Here is a 20777-nt window from a genome sequence, read left to right as displayed (position 1 = left end):
ACTGACCCCAAACATAAGTATCACTAGTATGGATGTTACTTTCTTGATACTGTTCATTTCTTGGTCTGTGAGTGACTTTTTGGCAAACAAAAAGGAATATTTGTTCACGCATAGCCCACATAACAAATCAAACATGAAACATGTCATTGTTTGGTTCAATAACAACGCTTTATGGTCATTTCCATCAGTCGTCAAATGTGCAGGCCCAGTTCGTAGGGAAGGGTTACTGCTTCAATACTCTATTTTATAAGGTCAGAAGAAAAGGGGACGTTGATTCTGCAATTATTATTATTTTTATATAGCCCGAAGCTGTAAGGACCCCAAACAATGAGGAAGTAAAGCCAATGTTAAAATAACAAAAGGGTTAAAGGATAAAAGAAAGAAGAGGACATGAGTCGAAGACAGGAAAGAAGTAGGGGGACAAAGATGGAAATGCAGTGGACATAAGATACAGGCAAGACAAATTAAAAAAGAGAAGAAGAGTGTGATGTTAGAACAATGACAGGAAGATGAGAGGAGAGAAGAAAGAAGGACATGACAGGAGAGGAATGAAGAGAAGCAAAGGATGGATGAAATGATTTTAAAGGATAAAACAGAAGTGAGACATGACAAGAGACAGAAAATAACAGACAAATTAAGGAAAGAAGCAGAAGGAGATGTGAGGAGAAGAACATAGAAGAGGTTAAAAAGAGAAAGGGAGACAAAATACAAGGAAACGGGAAGGAAGACAGTAGTGAAGTTGGCAAGAAAGGAAAGCAGTGAGGGGACAAAATGGAGGATGGGAGGAATGTGGACAAGTGAAAGGAGAATAGAGGAGACAATGAAGGAAAGTGAAAACTGATAAGAGGAAAAGAAAAGAGAGGAGGAGAAGAGGGAGAAAGGACATGAAAAACAAAAGCAGAAGAGACTGATGCAGAGTAAAGTAAAAGAGGTGGAAAAGGAAGTGGACAGGGGACAAAGATGGAGGACGGGAGGAGGATGAGCAATAGAGAAAACTGGAGGCAAATTAGAAGAAAAAGAGGAGAAACTGGAGGGAAAAGATGGGCGAGACATTACAGTTCTGTGGACAAACTAAACACGGAGCTGATAAGGCAGGTGATGGCGTCCGCTGTGGCAAGACAAGGAGGAAATTGTTCAGTAATGTACAGTACATTTCCTCCTCCTCTGTTCTTTTCACATCACATGCACATCATGAGGGTTTTTAAATCCCGTGCAACGCATACAACCAGCACGTAGGAACAATTCACCTCATTCCCATGCAGATTTATTATGTGAGATCATTTTTAAAAATCTGACTGATAAAATATCTCAGTTTCTTGATGGGACAACAGGACTCATGAGTGAGGTCAAATATAAGCTTCAGTTGACCCAGAGTATTCTTTATATTTAACTTTTAAAGGACCATGCCAAAGTTTTCCCAAGGACGTTTTTTAGCAGAGGTGGCAGCCACCCGGATACCAACGCATCTCGACTTGTGGTCAGTTCAGTTGCTGGATGACTGAAACAGCGCCTCTGGTTTAAGGTTTATGTTTTATTTCACAAAAGTGTAATAACTGTTTGTTTGCAGAGGTGATCTTTGTGTCACACATAAATATTTTTGAATGTTTAGCCCTTTAACTCCAAATCACCCATATTTTGCATTGCTGGCAATCATTCTGCAAAGCATGTGATTGTTTTTTAGACTGATTTCTTACATTACAGAGAGTATTTTTTTCAGTATGCTCAGAAAATCAGCTTGAGTTTCATATCATGTTTGCTGTTGTTGTATACGCCATTGTTGTGTGGTAAATGCAGACAGATTGTGAAAGTCTGCGATCCATTACCACATAACTGTAATTCTGACGCGATGGCGTTCACTGTGATGAGTTATGCAGCTCCAGCAGATTTCAAGTCTTTGCAAGTTGCTTTTAACACTGCATAGAACTGTAAGAAAACCATTGGCTGCCTGAAAAGGTGTGCAAACCTAGAAAAATCTAAATTGGGATATGTTGTGGAAAATTGCCAGCAGTAATGTTACGTGATTTGTAATTAATGGGCTAAAAAACACCTAGACCGATAAAGAAAACAAGGTTCTAGTAGTCAGTGAAGCCATGTCTTGACTGAAATATCCAAACCCCAGACACAGTGTTTTTATGGCCGAACCGCTGCATCAAATTGAAAATTCCCGATGTGTTGTGCGTCATTCTGTACACATTTCCCTGTAATTCAGACTCACATAGTTGGGCTCTCGGGAAACTTTGCTAACTTGACTATAGGCGAAAAGAAAGAACAAAGCTCAGCCACAAGATATTTTAATAATGGGTCTGCGGGTTGAAGAGGGCGCATTTTGGAAAAGCTTAGGATTTGGAAAAATGAATGCACTAGTGATGTAGTGGAGGGTGAACTCACTTTGCTTGACAGAAATTTTTCCCAATCTAATTAGTTTCAGTGTACACAGCGCTTGAATCGTTTGTGTCTTCTGTATCTCTTGAGATACACTTGATTAGTGCTGACATCATTGGTTGATTAATTGACTGACTTTTGTCTGAATTTTGATAATCAATTGATTGTTATTGTCGTTCATAAAGCAACAACACTCATGACTGTAAACTGAATATCTTTGGGTTTTAGTCTGTTGCGAAGATGTCAGCTTGGGCTCTGAGAAACTGTGATGGAAGTTTTCAGTATTTTCTGATCTTTTTTAGACCAAAAGATGAATCGCTTCATAAAAATTAATAAACAACACATTTTTGATATTGGAAATAATAGTTTGGTGCAGCTCTACGGTGTATTTTTGTTGATTGTTGTGATTGTTTTATTGGCTGGACGTTACGGTCCATCCATGTTTTTACCAACAAACCTACACGTCTGCCAGCCAGAGAGCTCGAAAAGACCACGCTTGAGCACCACGAGATGACGCGGTGTACAGTTTAGATGCTGCACAGCAGATATGAAGAGATTATGTGACCAGAAAATAAAATATGAAAAAAAAAACCTCTGCTGGAAAGACTTAGGAGATAACATCAAATCGGTATTAAGCTACACAGACAGATAGCGTGGCCATGGATAAAATATTTAGCTGGCTTTCCAAATCAGCCTTTTCCCCCTCGTTCTGCGTGTGTGTGTGTGTGTGTGTGTGTTTCCCCCCCAAATCCTAACCGGCATGCTTGTTCACTGTGGAAAACAGGGTCAGGCTAGAGAAAAAAAGAGTAAGAGAGAGAGCGAGCACATGATGGGCAGATAAAGGCTTGTCTGTGTCTGAGGGAGAAGAGAGCGAGGAGGATGAGAGGAGGAGGAGGAGGAGGGCAGCGTGATGAAGGGGCCTCTCTGTTGAAGGAGGGAGCTGCGGCTCTATAGAAGGCTCCCATGGCGGACAGAAACAAGGCATTTAGTCTGTGAGTCGGCCTCTGTAACGCCATAATAGGCTCTTATAATGATGCCACTATGGACAGGGAGGGGAAAAAGAAAACACAGAATGTCCCTTTAAACTTGGGGCTTGTTGTGAGGAATGCCTATAGTGTGATGGAGGTGGATGAGCTGTTGGGTGATTGGTAGGAACAAGAGGAAGCCTGGTGAGACTTTAGGGCCTGAACATGGATTCTGTTTGAACCACACATGAAAACCTGAACATCTGATGAGCCCAAACTCAGTTGAAATCTGAACTTATACTGTAATCCTGACTTAAAATGTAATGTGTTTTAAAATAGGTTTTTTAAAATGTCTTATTGTTTATCAACTTTAAGTGGAATTTTATTAGCAGGGTTGCTATTGTACACACTGGATGAGGATGCAGTGTGTAGGGAAATATGTCCATTTTAATTGAGGTGTCTTAGGTTTAGATAATGGTGAATTAGTGGTGGGAGCGTGTATGGTTGGATTGTTGGAGGACACAAAAATGAAAGCTTCAGGTTGAGTTTTGTTGGGTTGTTGAGGTTTAAGAATGCATAAATTTGAGGTTAATGATCATAAATTACGTTAATATACAACTGATTTGCAACGGCAAACACATTTTGAAGGAAATGTAATGCCTTCTGGATGATGTTTTTTATCAACTTAATGAGGAAACGTTAATTAACGTATCTGGGAAATCACAAAATGTTCATACTGAGCGCATCTGCCAAAAGTTCACTGACAACGTATTTCATTTGTTTTCCTACAATATCCATTCATAGCGACCAAAGTAAATGGTTCTGTTTAGGTGTTCACAGCACTTGGTTAAGATTTGGGAAAGATCATGGTTTTCATTAAATACTGAAAAAAAATCAACAGTGACTTGAGACACGACATGTTTTCTGTATGAACATTAAACGAAGCTTAACTGAAGTGCTTTTGTTGCCTAAGGGTCGGGTTACGCTCACTGAGAACTAGTTGGTACAACGTGTTGTCCAACCTGAAGAGCTGTTCTGAACGGCCACACTGGACTCTGGAGGGAACAGCTGGCAGAGAGGGAAGAAGCGATATCGTTCATTTTACATTTTCAGACAGTCTCTCCTGGAAGACATTCATAGTGTTTCACTCAGTTGTTCACTTAATATGAAGCAGGACTGACGGTTGAAGTAAAGCTGTTTACAGTTTGAATAATGTGGGACAGTTTTGGGGCAAACTGGATGGTTACAGAAAGAAAGACTGAATGAATTAAGGTGGCTCTTTGGAAACAGAAAATGGTGGCGGTTCAGGCAGCAGGAGTATTGGGTCCGTGATGCATCGCTGCTTCCAGTCGCCCACAGTTCCAGTCATCCAGCCAATTTCAAACTGTAAATGCTGCGTTTTAGTTTTGGAGATTTTCCCACAGATTTAGTCAGTCAAAACTGAGCTGGAATTTGGATGAACAATTAGAAAACATCTGAATTATTTTGCTTTAACTTTTGGAAAATAAAAAATTTGAATATTCAGGAGGAAGACATGCACAGTTTGAGTTTTGGCAGATGGCTCTGAATGGATTCATTTTATTCTACCTCCTGTGCAGAAAACTATTTATAGTCATTAAACCAAAGACATTAGCCATTCTTCCCACAACTATAGCATCATTACTACAAGCCTAGAGGGTAAATTACAGCTTTACATTCAACCATCAGTCTGTTTAAGTTGATTCAGATAGTTGCTTTAAACCGCTTAGTCTGTTCCCCTGTCATGATCAGCTGCTGACTGAATCAGTCTACTCCTGTATATCAGCTCTTTTATGACTGTTTCACTCACTTTATTCTTTTATGAAAACACACTGAAAATAGGTGGAATTACATATTTTATGATTCACAATTCAGTGGTGGTTTTGGCTGAGTAGGAGTGTTTCTCAGTTTAGCAGTTTACTGGCAGCTGAGAGTTAAAGATACATTTGGAGGATGACATCAAACCTGTTGACTAAAGCAGCAGAAACCACACTGGTTCTGGTTTTTACTCCTTCAGGCTACAGCCAGGACTGGACTGATAGAATTAAAACCCAACCATATTCGTTTTTCATGCTCTGAATATGTGTGGTTGATGTGTTGTCCTGCTCTGAGCCGCTCTGCTGTGTTTACAAGATATCTTCCTTCACATGTAAACCTGTGTGAGCGCTCTGCGTGCAGCCTCTCCTGATCCCCCTGATGGATTTAACAGGCTTAAATCAAGTGTCATGTAATTTGAAACTTTATTGTTCCCTGCAGGAAAATCCTCTTTTCTCTTGACCTTTTACTCTCAGAGGTCAGAGGTCAGAGGTAAAGGTCAGCTGCAGAGCAGGACTTACAGCCTGCAGGTTTAGGGTTTTGCTGGAGGTGTTTGCAGGCTGTCTCTTTACATCATCCTGCAGCGCTGCCAGCATGTTAAAGGTAAAATCTGTGATTTAAATAAAACAAAAAGGACGCTCCACCAAAACACAGGACTGGAACCTGCGGTCACTTTCAAAAGCTAAACAGTAGGCCGGTGGTTCCCAAACTGTTTTTAACAACAGCATTCCTTCATAGTGAGTCCCCCCCCCCCTGTGGGACAGCTAGCTTCGTCTATCCAAGAAAAGCCGTAAGCCGAGCAGCTTTCACTGTTTACTCCTGAGTTTAGTTATTTTGGCTGGCTCAGGTTTATTTGTCTCAGACTGTGTTGAGGGCCTTGAGCTCTATTTACAGTTACAAATCTTTATATTGTTAATGATAATGTTTCATAACTGCATATTTAGCAGAGGTATGTGGATTAATATGTTTATTTTGATATTTATTCCGTTTTGATATGTTTAAAAATGCAATATAGCAAGACTAAGGCTCTGTGAGGCTGTATTGCTTTGAGCTAAATGCTAATGTCAGCATGCTAACATGCTCACAATGACAATGCTAACATGCTAATGTTTAGCAGGTATAATGTTTACCAAGTTCACCATCTTAGTTTACCGTGTTAGCATGCTAACATTTGTTAATTAGCACTAAACACAAAGTGCAGCTGAGGCTGAATGTCATTAGGTTTGCAGGCATTTGGTCATAAACCAAAGTATTGGACAAATACAAATTTTGGCCCATGAATGTCTGTACAAACGTTTGTGCCACTCCAGCTAGTAGATCTTAAGATATTTCACTAAATAAGTGAAAGCTTTGACCTGCTGGTGGCGTAGAGTCAAGTATCCGAATTTATCCTCTAGAGACCTTGAATATCTGTCGCAAATTTCATGGCACTCCATCTGATAGAGGTTGAGATATTTCAGTCTGGACCAAAGTGATGGACTGACCGGCAAGCCGACATTGCCATCCCTAACATGTCTAAAAGTGTAGTTCATGTAAATGTCATCTCGTTTTTTTTACATGGTGAAATGTTCTCAGAAATGTACATTAGTAAAAGGGGAATGAGCGGCACACACTTTAGGAACCACTGCAGTAGATAACATCTAAAACATCTACTTTTCCATCTATAGGTCAAACTGTTTAATAATTATATACAGTAACTGCCCAAACACAGGACTGGCCTTTAAAGAAGCTCAAACAAATGATTTATCAGGCTGTATCCCTTTTGGCCTACAGATGCCTTATCATTATTTTCTGTTCATGTAAGAAAATTACAATACAGCATATTGCTTGGATGACCTGGCTTATTATTATTTAATGGTGGTCTTTTCAATCAAAACAGAAATTCTTTAAAAATCCTCCCAAAAATGCAAAGCTGTGTCTTTCTTTCTTTCCCAGAGTAATCATGAACAAACTCTGCTGTGAACCAGCACACAGAAATCTTGCTCAACATTTTTGTTTTGTGGAGGAACTGAGTTGAAAATAAATGGACCCTAACAGCGTTGCACATGAAAGCCTTTTCAGAGCACCCCCTCCCAACCCTGCTCCTGATGCAAAACTACGACAGCAGGGATAATTAGGGAATTGTATTTTGAAAATATAGGTCTGCATGGTAATGAGGGCACAACGCCGAATAAAAAAACCTTCAATTCAGCTTAGAGAGCTGCAAAGTAGACGAGTGGCTTCAAGGCAGATGTAAAAAAAAAAAAAAAAAAGGACTACTGTAGATTAAAAAACAGATCACACACACACAGTTAAGTCTCCACAGGGCTGTGGCATCTGCAGTAACCGTATAACAGCAACACAGCAACTTATTTAACTACTAAACGAAGAACATGTTCAGAACTACAACTAAGGACTTCCAGTACTGATTAATCTCCCGATTATTTTCTCAATTAAACATCACAATTTCCCTCCACAATCCAAAAATACTCCGTTTACTCTCATAGGAAAAAAACAGCTAATGTTCATATTTGAGAAGCTGGAATCAGTCAATTTTTGGTTAAAAAGTGACATAAGAAAATAACCAATTATCAACATTGTTGTAAATTAATATTCTGTCAATTAACTCATCGATTATCACCTAACTGATTCAGCTCTATACATGTTCTCAGTTTTGGATCCAATATATTGATTTTCACAGCAGCTAATATCTTCTTTTGCATTGTCACTATGATCTGATGATTTTTCTCAAACTGTGTGACGCCCAAATGATATTTTCGGCATCTGCTCGTGGCCATGAGGGTCCGAGCAGACCGTACATCTGGACAAACTAATGTGAACACGTCTGTGTGTGCAGATTCTTAATGTAGTATAAACTACATATATTGGTTGTGGACATAAAAGAGTGACAAAGACACGAATGGAGGGAGAATCTCAGATAGCAACAGAGCGTCCAAAAACTAGGCACTACAGACAGGGATAGACTGAGGGATGTGTCGTCCTGTGGGCTGAATCCAGTTTAAATTGGCTGCTCTCCTAGCTCTGGATTAGACCTGGGCTTAATACCTTTACACTAAAAGGCCTGTCCGTTCCCTCCGAGGGCAATCTGCTGCAGGAACACACCAGGCTTTAATCCACAGAAACAACAACAACAACAGTTTATCTGGCTGAAGCTTGCAGGGGCAGATCAAACTATGCCAGGCTCGCTCATCCTCGCTTCATGTCAACGTTTCATAGTCCAGTTTGGATGCCTCAGATCTGATTAACTCAGCGCATGAAAATACAAAAAGTGTGTGCAGAAAGTGCAATCTGTGGCAAAGAATGAGACGGAGGAAGCAAATGTAGAAATTACTTAGCCCCAGTGTGTAACATGTGACCAGATGAGGAAGCAGCTTCCGTTTCTGGCCGCCATCTTTGTTTGGGTCAAAGAAGAAGCAGGTTGTGAAGTCATTTTGAGTTCTGTAACAGCAGCAGGATAGAAGAGAGCCAATAAGATGAGCTGACAGAGATTGAATCAACAACCTTTTTGATAACCAATTAATTGCTTACCAAGCATATATCTCAAACGTTCTCTGGTTCCAGCTTCTCTAATGTGAAAGTTTGCTGTTTTTCTCTGTTTTGTATCATTGTAAACTGATTATCTTTGGGTTTTGGACTGTTGTTCGGACAAAACAAGACACCCAAAGACGTCACATTGAGCTCCAGGAACTTGCAATGGACGCATTTTTACGATTTCCAGATAGAGAGGGTTGCAACCTACAATTGTACTCATTATCCATGAATTGTTTAGTCCACAAAATAACTAAAAATACTAAAACAAAATGGCCATCGACATTTCCAAGAGGCCAAGGAGACGTCCTCAAATGTCTTGTTTTGTCTGACCAACAGTCCAAAACTCAACAATAATCTGTTTGCAATGATATAAAACAGAGAAAAGCAGCAAATCCTTACATTGGGGAAGCTGCAGCAAGATAATTGGCTGAATAAATGACTTATATGATTAGTCAATTATCAAAATTGTTGGCAATTAATATTCTGTTGATCTACTAATCAATAAATAAACTAATCATTTCAGGACTAATATTAGAAACTGAATGATTCATTGAAAAAATAAGTTTCAGATTAGTGATAATGAACATAATTGTTAGTTGCAGCCCTCAAAGAGACTGTGAGGATAACAAACATTCAGCTAATATCTACCTATGAAAAAAACAGTAGCTTAATTCTGTGATTGACGTAGATAAATATTATCACATCTTTAACAATAATACATGGAGGTCAGAGGAGCTAATAGGACGAGATATTAACCATCAGCTCCAACAGTGCAGGTTCAACCAACAGGTCATAACAACATGTCCATTTATCAAACCATGATGAAAACCTGAAGCTAACCACGCACAAACTCATTCAACTGCTAAAATTAATCTTTAGGTAACTGCTTCACCAACCCGGACAGATTTCAAGTTCACTTTAGAGCAGAGGGTTTGTGCTCAATGCCAAAGCCAGACTACAGGAAGTGTCTATAATCAACCTCTTGGCTCAACTGCCAACCAACAACAACAACAACCAAGAATAATTTCTAAATAAAAATGTTTCTACCAAACATCGCCACCGCACCTTTTCACAGTGGTAATTTCTCTGTAGAAGCAGTTTCTGGTGTTCATTGGGAACTCATTTCCTGGATCAAAAAGATGCTGCTGCTTTGTGCAGAGCATCCAATCAGGAGCCTATTTGATACAGAGCCTTTGTTTTGCTTTGATCTGATTGGCTCACAGTCAGACTGTGTACGGTGTCCAGTAGGGACAAATTTTACAGCAGGCAAAGAACAAAGATGTAATCAGACTTCATCAGATAATCAAGGCAATCAAAGTGATATCGCCTCTGTTTTTCATTCATCTTCCAAACATACATTTTACCTTCAGCTGGCATTTGTTTGGAGGGTGGATGGGATTATTTGATTGGCCTAACAGAAGTTTCATATGCTGTGCTGAAGGAAAATGAACTCCAAAAGCAACGATTTGATGAGCTCTTCTAATAAATCTCAATGTTTTCAGAGCAACGGAGTGACCATTTTTGTATAAATTAGGAAAGAAATTGGTTTGTCCAGAACAGTTTGCAGTGAAAGCAGATACAAAAGAGATGAAATGTTGTTGCTGCTTTAAGGTAGAAAGGCAACAGTGCAGAACGTATTTCTAGAGATATCATTACACAGACAGCTGCTGTATGTGTGTGACACTGCTGCATGTGAGGTTCAATCCCCCCAAATGAAACTGTGCAGCCAGTGGAGAATCTCCATTGATGTGAACTATGTCAGCAGGAGCTGTTGGAGGATCAGTTAGTCTGTCTGAGAGCAGGATTTCTCTAAAACCTTTTGAACAGATCTCCATGAAATTTGGCAGACAGTTTGGCCTCGAGCCAAGGAGCAATTGATTTGATTTTTATAGTGATTTGGATCTGGGATTTTGTTTTGTGGCTATGAAAGTAAAGGAGGCTTTGGTTTCAGTTTCTTCAGGGATGTTTTCCCCATCAATAGACTCCATTTAACCTGAATATAAGAAATAAGACTAAAATGTTTTGGCTGGATTTGTGTTCAACAGTAGCAGAAGTTTGTCTCCCTGTTGTTAAATGTGATATCGCTGTGCCCGAGTCAGGATGGCCTGTGTTATATTCCTCCAGTGTGACCAACCGGACAGAAATCTGGATTAAATCAAACCACAGCAGCTGAGCCTCACTGTACACTAGTTTGTTGTTTTCATAAGAATCATAATGGCTAATTGTGAAGCAATCAGCTACTCTACTGCATTAACAAATTATCATGTTGCAACAAAACGCGCATGATTATTTGCCACACAAAATATATATATTATTTATCCATTACACCAATTCAAAGGTACAGTGGCTTTCATGGATGATCCCAAAAAGTTAGCGATAAGGAGAAACCCACTGGCTTTAAAAACAAATCAAAGACAGAGAGGCAAGAGGATCCTACAAAGGTCTGCAGAGTCTAAAATTTAAGACCTTTCCAGGTCTTCATTTAGTTATTTGCAGTAGAAATGTGTGTTGTTGGACTGCTGAAAATATACATTAAGCTAGACATTTTCATTCTGAAATAGAGCCTGCCTGTTGGCATCCAGCTTCTGTACATCAGAGAGATTGTCCATGCAGGTTACAATTTCCAATGCCGGATAACATAACATGCCCAGAAAGTTTATACTCTTATTTCTGTTTTTGCATTTAAATGTGTTCAGACAACAACTAGCACATCTGGAGCATCCTGAACCTTTTAGATGATCTGATGAGCACTTCATTTGAAGCATACTGAGGACTTCATGGTATGGTTACATTTAGGCAACTAAGAGCCCTGCCACACACAATAACTAGCATGGATTCCAAAATTATGTAGATACTGCATCCATAATATTGTTAAACCTGTTGGAAATTGGATGTTGGAGTTGGAAATGAATTAAACAAATCTTAAAACCTATTTCATCAACATTGGTAATTGAGTTTTTAACTGAGTTTAAATGCATTTTGTCTTAACATCAATTTTCTGTACAAATTAAGTACATTTAGTGAACAACAGTTTCCTCCAATGTGTCACATTAGAGTCAGATTTTGTCATATTTAGCGTATCATGCTGATTAAACGCTGTGGTCCTGGGAAACATTTCCATTTCGCTGTTCACATCGTCTCTCTGGTGTGATCTTTCACAGAATCGCTGTGCGGGAGCTGTGAACGACCTGATTAAAGGCTGGTCGGTTTGTAAACCGTACAAATGAATACGATTCGCTCTTGTCTCAGTCTGGACACGGTCTCCGCTCCACTTAGCCCCCGTCTAAGAGGTCACAGGTTCAATTCCCACAGCAGCTACTCTGTCCCGCTGCCGTGTCCTGGAGCGAGAGGCTGAATGTCTACCAGCTTTTTATCACTGTAACTCCGACAGCTTCGTGACGTGTGAACACTTTGACTGGATTGGAGTTTTCCTGCAGGCCTGGTTTCATTTAATGTGACTGATGGTTTTTATCACAAAATGACAAAATCACAGACTCTTGGTGTTCACGGCTCAGTTTTTCGAAAGTACAACTCCATATATCACCTGAAATGTCACCTTCAGTGGTATTTTCATACATTAAGACTTTTTCAGTGTCATTATAACATGAAAAAAGTGTTCATATTATGCCTTTTGGCTTTTTCCCTTTCCTTTATTTTGCTATATATCTTTTTTGTGCATGTAAGAAGTTTGCAAAGTGAAAAAGCCCAAAGTCCACCCCAAAGGGAGTTACCCTCTCCCACAGAAAACACTGCTCCTGAACTGCCTGAAAACAGCTCGATTGTCGTCCAGCCTTTACTTCCCTAACGTCATTATGTAACAAGTACAACTAAATATGACATTAACATAACGTTAGATACCCTCCAGGCAGTCAGTAAAGTTGTTACTGTGATGTAGAGACTGTGCACAGTTAAAACGTTACCTATGAAAGATAAATTAGTTACAAATGAATAACTTACCACTGTGAAAGGTCTCGCTTCAGTCTCGGTTGTGAAGCTTGTTCGGGTTGTTGGAACATGTACAGCTGAACCGAAGCCATAGTTACCGGCTGAAGCGCTTTGTTTTGGATCACACTACCTTGCTCGTCAGGACCCACCCTACTCTGCTTCTGATTGGCTAGTAGTTCTTACCTAGGTACTGTGCATGTGCAACTCCCAACAAAGATTGAATAGAAGTGAGATGCCTCACTCTGTAGCTAAAACAGAGCGTTCGAGACAAGAGGCGCTGCAGCAATGTGCAGTGTGAGTAAAAATATGGACCACTTTAAATCAAAGACTTCAAAAGGTTGAAATCATCCAATCCCTTTACAAATATAGTTTATTATTTGTAAGTATGTTTTAAATATAGATTTTTGTCATACTTTGACATACTTTCTGGGCTCAATAATTATATACATGTTTCGTGATCAAGTTAAATTAAAGCATGAGGATGACCTTGACAGTAAAACACTTCACTAAGATCAATCCCCTAAATGTTGTACATCAATATAAGAACCTGAAAAAAAACGGATTGATAATGCTCTGTGTTCTTTTGTATAAATTTAAACTCATTGTATCGTTTGATTTGTGTACAGAGTTTTAAATGATTTATTGTGGGAGTTAATAGTATTTACCTGATAGTTACTGCTCAGTATTTCAGTATATTCTGTTTAGGACAAAGTTTTGCCATTGTGTGTGCAAACTCTGTCGAAGCTCTGTGCGTCACCGTCACACTGACACTGAAACTGGTGATTGTCATTTTGGACTGAAATGAGTGAAAACTCTCTCCTGAGCAGCACTTTTTCCGGGAAATGTGACTTGCGGTTGCTCTTGATGTGTCAGACATTTTGCTTCACAGGCAGCACTTAAACACTGGCAGCAATTCACTTCAATTCAAAACTTAATTAACAGTAAATTGGTTTGCAGTAAAAAAAAAAAAATGTAAAAGCAAACAACATTACTACAACAACATGTAGAACGACAACGTCAGCAGGTGAGACCACGTAAAAAATAAGGAAAAGTAGAAAATCCTCGGATCCTCTTTAGCAGCAGGGAAAACTTTATTGTACACTCGGTTGCTTTCCAGGTACGCACAGTACGTGTCTTAAACAGCCCAGCATCAGATTTTATTTAGAAGCACTACATGCAAAAATGTCAATTGAAAATCTACAGAGCCTAGCAGGTATGGCTGGGAAAATTCGAAATTTGTGTACTCGGTATACTTTTTTTGTTATCTGGTTTTATTCATGCATACACATTCCCTGATACTGATAATTTGTACATGATTTACAATGAGAATAGGGAGGGTCCAGATTAAACAAACTGAGGCCAAAATTTAGTATTTAAAGTGTAGAAATTCTTAACTTGAGGGAAGAAATTAAGTAATTCAAGGGTATGACTTACTAAACTGAAGAAATTAAATATTGAGTGTATGAAATTGTAATTTGAGGGAGTTATTTGTAAGACAAGGGTGCAAATGACTTATTTTAAGAAGTAAGAATTTGTTCTGTCGGCCATTAAAATCACCAGACACATCAACTTCCTCCTGACTTTTATCTAAGCAGCATGAAACCTTAACAGCCACCTAAACAGATCTGACTATAGCTGTTTGCTGTGTCTGATTACATCTTAATGCAGTAAAAACACACACATTCTGCTTTTTAACAGGCCACGTCTCACTTTCACACAATGCACAACGCACTGCATCTGCCCGTCTCCATATTCAGGCCCAGAAGATCCTGCACCATAAAGGGATAAACTGAGGAACCAAAGCTGTGTGTTTGTGTGTGAATGCAATGGTTGAGGAGTCCATGTTGATAGCAGGAAGGTGTGAAGAGGAAGGCTATTATCACAGTGTGAAGAGGGAAACAGTGATTGGCCACTCCGCCGCCTCCCCATTGACCCTCATTATAGCTGCATTAACTGGGGGATTATCATCACAGTGAGTGAAAACACATGCAGCTGGAGATGCACCCAGGAGGCACCGAAAGCCCTCACATAATGACAAAGTTATCTGCATCAGTTGCCTCAAAAACTTAAAAAACCTTCTAATATAAACAGAGTAAATCTGTGAAGACAGGTGACTGACAAGATATTATTACCTGTCTAATGTAGTGGAATGATAGATTGTAGAGGAAGGTTTGGTCCAGATTCCGAGGTTTAGATGTGTACGTGTACTGGCTCGTAACTCATTTACGCTTATCAAGCTGCAGATTCTCCACCAGAGGGAGCTGTTCAGTCTCTAGACATGCAAACCTGCGACAACTACAGGAAAGCAATGTAACAGCAGCAGCGGACACGATGTCGATGTTTCCACCTGCAGACAATTTCTTACTTTGTGGTTGTCTTTGAGGTTTTGCACTTATGCCATGTGCCACCTGTAAGCTAAAATAAAATATTGAAATTATTCCAAAAAATTATGTGTATAGAGTAGTAAATAGTTGTGCCTACTATGTTTTGGAAGAAATGTAAATGCCGTTTTTCCAGTACGTGAACTCTCACGACAGAAAAACTTTTGCAGAAACTTTCTCAACTCCCAGTCATTGCACTGCTCTTTGACGCTTAGCATCTGCCTCCTTAGCAGTCTTCCATAGTGACTGACATCCTGCTGCTTCTTTCTTTTCCTTTGTAATCCCATGTGTGAACTGGGGGTTAACCATCAGATGTTAGCTTCTGAAGATTTTGGAAATTGATTGATTTTTATTTCTCTGTCTAAACATTAATGAAACAAGCATTATTTAACACACAGCTGCCCAAATAAAGGTAGGAAAGGAGCTCATAATGTTATTTTGGATGGTATCCTGTTGAATCTTCACTTAACTTTGACAAACTACATAGTTTGAAAGCACAAAGCCACATGGTTTCATCTGTGTAAACCATTTAAGGTCCCAATATTACTACAACAATCAATGCATTCAAAAGAAGAAACTTTAAAAAATTTTAAAAAGAGGAGAGAAAAAAATCTGACATTTTTTGCCATGTTTGTGCTTCTGTAAATTTGGTTCAGTATCTATAAGACTAACGCAATTTTTGATAGTAAACAGTAATAAAGAGTAGAGTTGTCTTTCATAAGAGACGAGGGATTATGATTATGATTATGTTCAAAGGTTCAAGTAATAAGGCAGGAAACGCGGCTTAGTATCCAACAGATCAAATAAAATATGGGTATCCCAGATGAAAGATGACATGATTCTCTCTGTATTCAGCAGAAAGTACTCTTCAGTTAACAAACCTGATTTTTTACAGTTTTAACTAGTAAAATATTAATTCTCATACACAGCTGTAACACTCAATGCCTGCAGGTGGCGTAAGTGTTAAAACTGCAGCAGCTGTTAATGTCCTTGCCTGTAGGTGCAGCAGGTTGGACTGGAACTGCAGGACTGCAGATCGACTGGACCTGGTTTCAACCTGTTTAACATCAATGACACAGTGTGTCCTTGATTTTCTTTTTAAAATTTGACTTTGTAATTTGGTTATGGAAACATTTGCTTGGTCTTTGCTCTCTGTTATAATGATTTTAAAAAAGTAAACTAAAGAGAGTCAGACGACAGAAAGGTCATAAACATCAAGACTGACAGACAAAAAGAGAGGTAAAAACTGACACGAAGAAAAAGATTGAGAAACACAAGTAGCGAGAGATACAGAAACATAGAAGAGGAAGGTGAATAAGAGAACAAATGCAAAACAGAAGACAATGCAAAAGACGTGAAGACAAAAAAGATGAGAGGGAGAAAAGAAAAAGAGCAAATAGAACAATAGGGAGACAGAAAACAAGACAGAAAGAGGGAAGATGAAGGAGAGAATTAAAGTGAAAGAGAGACAGAAAGACAACATAGAATGAAAGAAAGGCAGAGACAAAAAGACAAAAAAGAGAAAAGAAAAGAAAGACAGCTATAGGAATAAAAGTAAAAGAGGCAGAGATACAGCTGGGAGGAGAGACAAAAAAGGGAGGTCAAATGAGGCAGAGAAAGACAGAGGTAAACGAGGCAGACGAGTAAAAGCAAGACAAGCAAAAAAGAGATGGAGACAGAAAGAGACGGAAAAATAGAAAGAAAAGAGAGACAGACAGAAGAGGAAAAACCAGACAGACAGACAAGACGGAGGTGAAGAATGAAAGGCAGAGACAGACAAATCGAAACAGAGAGACGATTCACAATTAGCCCATGTCTGTACCACTCCCCCTCTTCTTCCTCCCATCCCACCCACCCTCCATTTTGTCGTCCTCCTCTGTCTGATGCTGTTCCAACACCTCGGGGCTTCAGCCTCACATCCACCATCCAACACACTAATGCTCCTCTGCTGCTGCAGCATAATCACCCACCAGAGGAAAAAAAGTCACCCCAAAATAAAGAAAAACTGAAACAAAGACAGCCATGGTGGATTCTGTCTCGTGTGGCTGAACGTGCCTCAAACAGCTGGGTAGAATCCAGCAGAAACTCACATTTATTAATACTATAACATCTGTTTAAAGCTGCAATGTTGAGGATTTTTATTCTTCAGTGTATCGCTATTCAATTAATCGATTAATCACTGCATAAAGTGGGCGTGATTGTCGGATTGTCTGTTGGGGAAAGTTACAGTTGGACAGTTTCAGACGTTGTTAGACAGTCGGACAAGCACTTTTGGTTGGAGCAAACCGGTGCCAAACAGGCGCGTTCCCAGGAAGACTGTGATTGACTAGAGCTATTCAAATTCACAATTCATCCAGTCCGCAACGAGACTTAAATAGACTTTTTGCAGTCGGCTTGGATGGGTTAAGAACTTGCATACATATTCATGGAAAGAAGTTTGAAGCCATAGTTCATTGCACATTTTATCCCACTACTGGTCTAATTTGTTTAAATAAATCACTCTAAAGTCTTTATAAAGAGCACCCTTAAATCACCCAATTTTTGACTAGCTCACTGTTGAAATCAGCGGTGTTGCCGCTAGCCTTTGCGTCTGTGTCACTGAGACTAATTTGTGTATATTGTTTTGCACCTGCGGAATAACACTTTGATTCTAATACCGCCTGATAGTAAGAGTGTGTTGCTGTTTCTGTGTGCTAGGTAGAGGTGACCATTACTATCCTTAGGCTACTACCAGGCAGAGTGCATCAGAGGTAACAGGCTACCAGCAATTTAAAGCTCAGAGCAGTAAACAAGAGACGCTGCAGCACTGAGGCAGGAGGAGGAGGCCACTGGCCACTCATGCAACAGGAAAAATAGCAAGAGATAGAGTAGTCACGTGTTCCAAGTAATTTGCTTGCCATAAAGGTAATAAAACATGCCCCTATTCAGCAACAAGTTGGCAAAAACTTGGTGTCTGCTTACAGTGGCGAGTCTGACCCTGCCTCAAGTCAACAAGTTGACCAATCAGCAAGCCAGTTGCCCCTTTGAACTGCGTGACCAACAATCAGCTAGAGAGCAAAGAAGTCAATCGTCCTGATGGTCAAGTTTATCGGCCGTTTAAACCAAAAACAGCCCTGTTTTTAAAAAATGCATGCGTTGGTATGGATGTGTTTCCGGTTTGAGTAATAGATTCATGAGTTTGCAGGTTTTTCAGACGCCAAAACACTGCTCATTGCTTTATATACTATGATACAGGATTGTGCAACTCTGGAAAGTTTTCATGGCGATGTTCATTCTGTCCCCCATCTCGACAAGTGCAAATTAAACAGTAGATATGTGTGCTAGTGTGCATTTGATTGGCCAATGCAGCGCCCTGCCGGATGGCGCTTTATTGCTTTGCGGCAAAAGTTGAGCCAGGTTCAATTTTTTGGACGGACGACCGTGTGTTTTTTACCGGAGCCCTCTGCGTATGTTAGTTACCTCGCTGTGCCAACACAGTGATCTCATCGAAATGAGCGAAGGGGTTGCGTTTTTTCATGCAAGGGTGATGTCTGTCTGAACATGGCCGTACTGTTCAAACAGTCACTGAGCAAACTAACCAGCCAGCCAGCCAGTCTGTCAGTGTATCAGTCAGTAAATGATCCAGCCAGACAGCTAGCTTGTCAGTCATCAAGAGATAATGGGAGTAAGCCATCCAATCCGTCAGTAAGTCAGTCAGCCATCCCATCTCCCAGACAGTAAGGCAGCCAGTATAGCCAGCGAGCCAATATGGCAGCAACCAGTAAGCCATCCAGTTGGTCAGTCTGTCAGTTGTGGCAACAACATAGTGAGATTATCTGGAGCATGTGATGTATGTGTTTACACCTCTCTCTCTCTGTCTGTCTGACTGTTTTCCTCGCTCGCCCCTCCATCTCCCCTGTGTGATTGTTTCTCCACCTGAGTGCCTCTCTGTCTGCATCTCTCTGCCTCCTTCAGTCTGACTCACACTTTCACCATCTCCTGTGAGAATGTGTTCACTAAACGTCTGGACTCTCCAGTTTCTCACAGCTGAAAGGCGGTTACTCCACATCAGCGTGTGACTCACAGATTCATTGATCTGCTGATTCATTCATTAAATTCTCCAAAGGTGTTACAACCAAGCAGTGTTTAAAGGTTTGGTGATATTCTGCATTTTTTCTTATCATCAACAAATCCCAAGAAAGACAAAAACCAGCAATGAATTGATCGTGCTAACAAGTATTATGTATGTATCCAAAGTCAGACATATCGTCTTCCTCTGAGCTGCAGAACTCTGTTGTTGTCCAAAAACTATTAAAACACATCAGTGAGCCGCACTGTTGCACTGGGTGACATGTTCCTTCATCACCATGAACGCACACACTGTAGTTTATTCTGACTCAGTCCCACACACAGCGTCCTGCTGCCCCAAACACTCACTACAGCACCACATGTGGATTCATCCGCCACTGGAAATAGTCCCCAACAAATGCACTGTTTCCTCCTGTTTGAGTAACGTTTGCTAAAAAGTACAGTTCCCTGCTGAAATTACTGAGCCTTTTTAAAAAATTTAAATAAAATATATTTGTGAGGTGTTTTTAAAGATTTACGTCTTCAGTAGGAACCAATGGGCTCGGAGCTGAGAGCCACAGACAGGGTAGGAATGTCATGAAGAGACGAACTAACACGCTGTTGGTTTTGGTCTTTTCATAGGATTGGATGACAATAAGAAAAATATGGAATAACACCAGACTTATCCTTTAAGACACTTTTGTGGTTCGTAGACTGTTTTCCTCAAAACAATCAGAAACTGAGAAAGCGTATTACGTTATTTAAGCGGTGGTCATATAAAGACTGTTGCTAATAATATTGATACTAGTTTTGTTTTGTGAGTTCTGTAGGTTTTACATTCAGAGTCCCTTCCTGTTGGCAGCAGTGTGAACACGTTAAAGCACAGTCATCTTAGACTTTTGTGATTTTAACCACATTGTACTAAAGTTATATTTGTCATTTTGGCATTTAGTGTAGTGCAGAATACCTAAACTTTTACATTTTTCCCCAAACACTTGTAATTCAATATTTAGGGGCACTCCACTACTGAGTACTGAGACAATCATATAATATCTTCTGAGGCTTTAGAGGATCTTTGTCAAGTCTGGGAAATTAATCCTGATGATGTCATAGTGATTTCATCAGAGTTATCAGTCCTCAGCTTGGGCTACAAATATTCAACCGAAATCTTACAAAGTTTAAAAGATGTGGGTGTTTTGAGGGCGTATACCAGGCATGGATATTCTAACGAAAGATGCTCGTCTCAAATTTGCATTATTGGAAATGTAGGATCCAGTAGTTTTAGAGCTTGGCCCATACCAGGAACTAAAACTCAAGATATCTCAAGTCTGACCAGTCTGTTTTTAATTTGTTTCTCGTAAGTCATCTTTATGGACGTGCAATATTAAATCCCTTCAGTACTTTTAAGTGTGGTTGATAGTTTTCAATTAGAATTTCTGGATTTGGATACAACATTCAACATCATCATGTTGCTTAAATAACGAATCTGAGCTGGATGGGACTGTCACATAGAAAGCGATTTTAAATATCTGGACAAATACCAACTCAGGGCTGTTGAAAGCAATCATCTGGTTTTGAAACACCAGCTGATGAAAGTTAAGCGGCAAACTCCTAACAGAATAAACATGCAGCTTTTATTGCTGTTGTCTGGTGCATGTATTGTATCTCAGCCATTTCATTTAAAAAGAAAAAA

The 20777-nt window shown here is 39.8% G+C and overlaps 1 protein-coding gene and 1 long non-coding RNA gene across 2 annotated transcripts in view; one reads left to right on the top strand and one right to left on the bottom strand.

The window, feature by feature from the left end:
* The window catches only part of si:ch211-137a8.4 (apolipoprotein B receptor), a 35794-nt gene that overhangs the window by 5264 nt on the left and 9753 nt on the right, over window positions 1–20777 (top strand). The window lies entirely within an intron of this gene.
* On the bottom strand, window positions 6393–19324 carry LOC122878655. Its single transcript, XR_006378517.1, has 3 exons — window positions 12672–19324; window positions 9777–12631; window positions 6393–8618 (listed from the first exon to the last, which is right to left on the bottom strand). It is a non-coding gene; the product is annotated as an uncharacterized LOC122878655 (long non-coding RNA).

The sequence above is a fragment of the Siniperca chuatsi genome, linkage group LG7 (genome assembly GCF_020085105.1).
Source record: "Siniperca chuatsi isolate FFG_IHB_CAS linkage group LG7, ASM2008510v1, whole genome shotgun sequence".
Classification (NCBI taxonomy): domain Eukaryota; kingdom Metazoa; phylum Chordata; class Actinopteri; order Centrarchiformes; family Sinipercidae; genus Siniperca; species Siniperca chuatsi.
Note: the sequence above shows the minus strand (reverse complement) of the source record. Positions and strands in the feature narration are given on the sequence as shown.